The 7,384-nt window shown below is 39.2% G+C and overlaps 1 non-coding gene across 1 annotated transcript; it reads right to left on the bottom strand.

The window, feature by feature from the left end:
* Positions 1–4,907: 4,907 nt before the first annotated feature.
* LOC122737755 lies at positions 4,908–4,977 on the bottom strand. Its single transcript, XR_006354534.1, has one exon. It is a non-coding gene; the product is annotated as a small nucleolar RNA SNORD83 (small nucleolar RNA).
* Between the last annotated feature and the right edge of the window lie 2,407 nt (positions 4,978–7,384).

Here is a 7,384-nt window from a genome sequence, read left to right as displayed (position 1 = left end):
CTGGATTTGAACTCATGTCCTCCTGAATCCAGGCCAGGGCCAGTGCTTTATCCCCTGCACCACCTAGCTGCCCTCCCTCATTCCCTCTTAATTGTAGTGTCTTCCATTTGTTGATTATTTCCCATTTATGTTGTATATAGCTTATTAGTACACATTTGTTTGCATGTTATCATCTCCATTAGATTGTGAGCTTCTGGAGGGCAGGGAGTGTCTTTTACTTTTTTTTGTATCCTCAATTATTAGCATAGTGTCTCCTACACAGTAATTAATGGCTTAATAAATACTGTCTGACACTCCTCCATTCCTATTGCCTCCTTATGTCACCCTGGCTGGTTACTTGTCCAAATGGGAGCTTATTCTATAGCATTTACTTTTCTGGTGACTCCTTTTCCTAACACCATCAGGCTTCTCCCCCGCCCCCCGCAAAGGGGAGCGTTAACATTTTATTTTATTTTTATTTTTATTTTTTTGCAGGCAACGGGGGTTAAGTGACTTGCCCAGGGTCACACAGCTAGTAAGTGTCTAGTGTCTGAGGCCGGATTTGAACTCAGGTACTCCTGAATCCAGGGCCGGTGCTTAACCACTGCGCCATCTAGCTGCCCCGCGTTAACATTTTATTGTCATTTAGAGTCAAATGTTATTTGGATGCACACTCTTGTTACACCCAATCTTTTGGGGGAAATGGAAAAAATTATAAGATATATAATTTAGACAGCTGACAGTTTTTCATATGTTCACAAGTACACAATTACTTTTATTCATTTATGGTTGATTGGAGCTTTTCCTACTGGCTCCAGAAAATTCCCCCACCTGTTTTCCATTTCTGTAGAACTGAAATGTTGACATACATTTCACTTTATACTCTGTCCTTTCTCCTCCTTTTCAGGTAACTACTGCTGGAGATAACAGTAATTAGCTCCAGATTTGTGCTGAGGAAGCAGAAAAGATCAAGGAAAAACTATTATTAGGCTTCTAATGCAGTTTTGAGGTGGAAGACATCATTTACTACATTATTTCATCAAGTATGAATTTCATGTTTTTTTCTGGAGTATGTGGAAATTGGGTAGTCTCCTTCCCATTCCTACAGTTAGTTATCTTTCTTGCTGACAAGTCAATTTGCAATGTAATTATAAGAACGTTTAAGTTCCCCTCAAGAAAAATGACAATAGGATGTGGTGCTCATGTTTTCTATACTTAATTTTTTTTACAGACATTTTTCCTTTAAAGATGACCATCATCTTCCATCTTATCCCTCCCTCTTCCATACCCAGAGAGCCATTCCTTATAACAAAGAATAAAAAAGAAATTTAAAAAGCAATTCCAGGACTGATTACATTAAAAAAAAAAACAAAAAACATATTGACTCTGTTTCCTTGTTTGCGTTGACTTTAAGATGGGAGCAAAAACTAAGATTTATCATGAAGGGGATTTCCCCAGGATCCACTGACTCTGGTTGGAGTCAGAGGTTGTAAGTTCACAACCAGCCCATAATATTTAGTCAGGGTTTACCCGAGTGACCTCCGCGGAGCCACTTTGCCCTCGGTAGAGTAAAAGATTCTACACTTGTAAAATAAGGGCTTCTGAGTTTCCTTTCAGCTCCAGATCGATGAATTTGACACCGTAGAGAAGCATCCGTGAGGTCGTAGCATGGATAACCTTTATGATTTCAAAAATGAAACTTTGAAATGTAAAGGTTTAGATTTAGCTAACCAGGAAGTAGTACTTTTGAGAATGAATCTGTAACAGTGATGTTACTTCACTGTCAGGGCTGAAAGGAGAATAGAATGAGACAATATCTATAAATTATGCTCACTATGGTATTTATTGTTAAAGAGTTTGAAAGCTGACAGCTTTCACAGTTTACATCTTTCCTAGGACGGACTTTTTTCCTTTTTTTTCCCCCCTCATGAACCATCAGCACTTCCTACAGACAGCTGAAATTCTTTGGTAAAAATAACCAGAGCATTTCATAATCTATCAAACTATATTGTTGTTTTTTTTAAATTGTCGACTGCTGTTCAGAGCGGTGAGTCATTCAGAAACTAGGCAAGCCTGATTTCAAGGTACAGTATTGCTTTGAATAGATGGACCACCAGTTCCTTCTTACTCACCCATCCCTTGCCACGATGGAGGAAGCAGATTACATTAAAACCGACAAATTGCTCCTATACCCTTTTCTTTGCATCCTTCTCCAGTGTCTCAGTCTGCTGTTCTTGCATGCAAGGATTCTCTTTTCAGATTAATTTTTATTCTACCACCAAGTCCTATGACTCCCTTCAGCATCCCTGAATTTGACCTGCTCCAACTCTCCATCATTCTCCAGAGTACTAAACTCCCAAATAATAGGAGTAATAGCATTTTCCCTCTAAAGCCAATTTTCTTTGATTAAAAAGCAAACAGCAAGTACAATAAGCCCTAAATAGACATGATTCTGAAGGTACCTAATGAGGTAAATAGTCCTTTGTCTTGGTATTGTTTTAATTATTTGATGGCTTAATGCAAAGACCTATATTCCTAGGTTTAGAGGATTTAGCTTTAAATCTAAGTAATCAAAAGTTCTTTACGGAGGAAATCTAAAACCGCACTGGACTGAGTGAGTATAGCAGGTTCAATCAAAGAACTTTATTTGCTTTGTTGGTAGGAATGGGGGGAGGAATAGAAAGGAGAAATGGAAATGTATTCCCTTGGAAACGTGAGCAAAGTACCTAAGAGCCACAGGAAATATTCTTGAATGCCAGATGCCGGAGGGCACGGACTGCAGTTCGGCTTTGTCTTTTTATCCCCAATCTCCCCGGGGCTGACGGATTGTGTACTCTTAATGCTCGTGGTGTTAAATTCCAATTGACTAAGAGCTCCTTTTAAAGCGGGATCTGCTTTTATTTGTTTAGGGTTTGTTTGTTTACCTTTCTTTGTATTCCTGGGCTTAGCACCGGGCCTGGCACGTGGTAACCAATTAATTAATGCTAGTTGACTGACTACATTGAACCGAATTGAAGAAGATATCTGTTCCATTTTCCTCGAAGTTACCTTGTTTTTACAGTGGAGACTAGCTCTGGTTTGGACAGCTGATTTCCTATACTCCTCCTTTAGGGAGAAGTAGGGAGAAGACCTCTAGTCTTATCCAAAGTGGGTAGGAACTCCATTCAAAGGGGAAAAAAAGTCAGGGAACCTGTTTCTCTTCTTTTATGTAAACAAACAAAACAGGGTCTTGTGCTTCAATTTAAAGTAGTGGTGGTAGTGGTGGTGGTGATAGTAACAGCAGCAGCAGTAGTAGTGGTGGTGGTGGTGGTAGTAACAATAATAATGATAATTATAAGGTGAAAAAATGTTAGTCCCTTAAATAATATCCCTAAAGCTCTCCTTTATGCTAAATTCTTGTTTATGGTAGTGCACTGCCAACCAATAGGTAAATTCCTCAGTCACCAATTCATAAACTTAAAAAGTCAGTGAACAATCAATGTGCTTACCATGGGCCAGGCTCTGTGCTGTGTACTAGAGAGACAAAGACAAAATGAAAGCTGTTCTCTAGGAACTGCTTTCTATAGGGAGAGGCAGCATGTACATGGAGTAAAGATATACAAAATAGATACAAGGTAATTTGGGGGTGAGATAATAGTGATGTAGGAGGCAAAAAAAAAAAAGGTTAATGGAAAAACCTAAGACCCAAGCTCTAATTTAGATATGAGCTCTAAAAGGGAATCAGACTCCAGTTAATGGATAACTTACAAGTCAGGAAGCTAAGTTCTCTTACCCACAGTAATCAGTACCCATAACAGGAACAGAGGGAGCTAGGCCATGAAGGCCTAAGACAATAACAATGATACATTGACAGGCTATAGAAATTTAGCCTAGAAATAAAAGATAAATGAAGATGTTTTGAAACCAAGCATGGGAACCAGAAAGAGACATGTGCAGAAAAGGCCAAATTTGTCCCCAGATTTATCTTATGACATGTAAACCCCCAAAACACACCTCCACTGAAAAAGAGACATGGCTCAGGGGTTGGCTTAGGACCCCAGGAACTCCAAGTTAGGATAAACCCTCCCCTGTACCTCCCAAAGGTGGAGATTATTATAATGAGACTGTTAATCAATTTATCCATACTGTAAATATAACTGTCTTTCCTTTCCTTATTTGAGAAACACCTTTCCACTATTCTGGTTCTCTCCCTATGGTCACTCACAGTATTGCAATAAAACCTGGGAAACTGAGTCACTGAGTCTTATAATTCTTTTGGGACAACTCACTATCAATTTGACCCCAAATTCCATCCCACATCAATAGCAGCTAGGTAGCATGTGAGCTGAGCTTTGAAGGAAACCTGTGATTCTAAGAGGGGAAGAGAGAGTCTGTTCATTACACAGTTAAGCAGATAAGAGATGGAATTCTTAAGTGAAGAAAAGTCAGTCCTTTAGTGTTTATTAAGTGCCTTCTATGTGCCAGACATTGTAGTAGGCTCTGGAGATACAAAGAAGCAAAGGGTAGTCCTGGTTCTTGAGGAGTTTATTATAGAACAGTGGAGATGACAAACAAACCAATATACAAAGAAGCTGTATCAGAATAAATAGGACAGGGCAGCTAGGTGGCACAGTGTATAGAGCACTGGCCCTGGAGTCAGGGGACCTGAGTTCAAATCTGATCTCAGACACTTGACACTTACTAGCTGTGTGACCCTGGGCAAGTCACTTAACCCCAATTGCCTCACCATAATTTTTTTTAAATATAAAAATAAATAAGAATAAATGGGACATAATTAACAGAAGAATTAAGAGGGAATGGATTTGAGTTGGGACTTGAAGGAAGCCAGGAAGCTCAGAGGAGGAGATAGAGAGGAAGAGCATTCCAGGTTTGAAAGTTAGAAAGTCCCCACTTCCCACCCAGAACCTCTCCCACTCGCAGAACTGATCTTCCATCAGTCAAGGGTGATAGAGGTTATCTCAGCATTGAGTGCTCATCTCTCCGAAAACATATCATGGCCTTCTTTTGTTCTAAACAACAGAATAATAGATTTAGGGGTATGGAGATCTTAGAGGTCATCTCAGACACATGATCTCTCTCTCCCACTTTAATAGATAAAGAAACTGAGGCCCATGGGGCAGCTAGGAGGTGCAGTGGATAGAGCACTGGTCCTGGATTCAGGAGGACCTGAGTTCAAATCCTACCTCAGACACTTGACACTTACTAGCTGTGTGACCCTGGACAAGTCACTTAACCCTCAATGTCCCACAAAACAAAACAAAAAACAAAAAACTGAGGCCCAAAGAGATAAAATGACTGGCCCAAGGTTACAAAGTTAACAAGTCCAAGATGTGAATCCTGATGCTCTGGCTCCAAATGCATGCAGACTTTGTATTGTAGCTTGTGGTCTGAAATAGTTGTTGATCTGACCAAAGTATTTAATAGTTTACATTTTATACAGCACTTTGCCATTTACAAAAAATGCCTTTCTGTACTTACTTTTGACCCTCACAACAAACCTGTAGGTATGCAGTGTGTTATTATCATTATTTTACAGATGTACTATTATTATCCCCATTTTATTTCTGCCTCTAAATCCAGAGCTCTCAGTGCTGAATCAAAATACTTTCTCAAGCTCCAATGTCTTCTCAAGCTCTTCCAAAAGGTAAGTTGACTAATTCTTTGGCAAAGTAGACATCCCTATTGAGACCACCAAGTGAAGTAGTGTAGAGGGAGAATTGAACCAGGACAGAACTCTAAGGAAATTTCACCTACAGTCACAGGCTGTGATCTAGAGAAGGATCCAGAAAAGGAAACCAAGGAGTGGTCAGATAAATAGGAAGAAAACCTGGAGAGAATGGTGTTCTGAAAACTGGGAGAGAAGAGAGTATCAAGGAGGAGAGAGTGATCAACAACTGTCAAGTGCTGAAGAGAATTCAACGAGAATACAGATTGACAAAAGGCTGTTGGTTTTGGCAACTAAGAGATCATTAGTAACTTTGGAGAGAGCAGTTTCAGTGGAATGATAAGGTTGGAAGCTGGATTGAAAGGGGTTAAGAAGAGAATGAGAGGAGAGAAAGGGAGGGGGGTAGATGGCCTTTTTGAAAAGTTTAACTATAAAGGGCCAAAGAGATACTGGATGACAGCATTTTTTTTTTTTGCAGGCTTCAGGAGATATGGGCATGTTTGTAGGAAGTAGAAAATAAGCAAGTAGACAGGGAGAGATTAAAAATAAGTGAACGAGTGGGGATTACAAAGGGGGCTACCTGTTGGAATGGGATCACTTGAACAAGTAGAGAGGTGAGCCTTGGTAAAAAAAGTGAAGTCACTTCATCATATGAGACAGGTGAAGAAGGACAAAGTGTCAGAAGGAACCTGAGTGAGAGGAGATGAGGAAGAAAAAAGAGAAATTTCACCACAAATGGTCTTACTTTTTCCCCTCTAAAATATGAGGGAAGATTCTCAGCTGAGAGAGTAGGGGGAGGGAGAGCTATGGGATGTTTGAAGATAAGTGAAAAGTTTTGGAAGAGCCACTGTGGAGAGTGGGTTAGTGAGTTGATAAGGGAGGAATAGTAGGCTTGCTTGGAAAGAGTGAGTGCTAAGTTGAAGTTATAGAACATAAATTTGCAGTGGATCCAGTCAGGATGATTATGTGATTTTCTTCACCTCCATTCAGAAGCACTTATGCAGGCTTAAAGGAGACAAACAGTAGGTGTGATCCAAGGTTGAGTCTTGACTGGGTCTAATAAGTGATATGATAAGAGGCTAGACATTCAAGAAAGGAACATAGTGTAGAGTTGAATTGGTTCACCAAGGCACAAAAACCTCTTAGTCAAATGTAGAATGGCAGAAATAGTAAATGCATCCTTCTCAGATTATGATTCAATAAAAATTAAATGTAATAAGGAGCCATGGAAAGGTAGACTGAAAATTAATTGAAAAACCAAATAATCTCATCCTAAAGAATCAGTGGGTCAAACAACAAATCATAGAAACAATCAGTGACTTCATCCAAGAGAATGAAAATAATGAGACAACATACCAAAACCTATGGGATGGAGCCAAAGCAGTTCTTAGGAGAAATTTTATATCTCTAAATTCTTACATGAATAAAAAAGAGAAAGAGGAAATCAATGAATTGGGCATACAACTAAAAAAGATAGAAAAAGAACAAATTAAAAATCCCCAATTAAATACTAAATTAGAAATCCTGAAAATCAAAGGAGAAATTAATAAAATTGAAAGCAAGAAAACTATAGAATTAATGAATTGGTTCACCAAGGAGTCAACATAAAGATAAGAGTAGAGAATGACTAGTGCTGGCAAGATGGCTTGGGAGAAAACTGAGAGGTCAAGAGTTTTGGGATTACAGTACAGAAGAGTAGGGTTATGTAAAGGAAGGCAGAAGGAGAGAAAAAACCCAATA

This window comes from Dromiciops gliroides, chromosome 1 (genome assembly GCF_019393635.1).
Source record: "Dromiciops gliroides isolate mDroGli1 chromosome 1, mDroGli1.pri, whole genome shotgun sequence".
In the NCBI taxonomy this organism is placed as follows: Eukaryota; Metazoa; Chordata; class Mammalia; order Microbiotheria; family Microbiotheriidae; genus Dromiciops; species Dromiciops gliroides.
The sequence above is the reverse complement of the archived record's forward strand: the minus strand, read 5'-3'. Positions and strand labels throughout refer to the sequence as shown.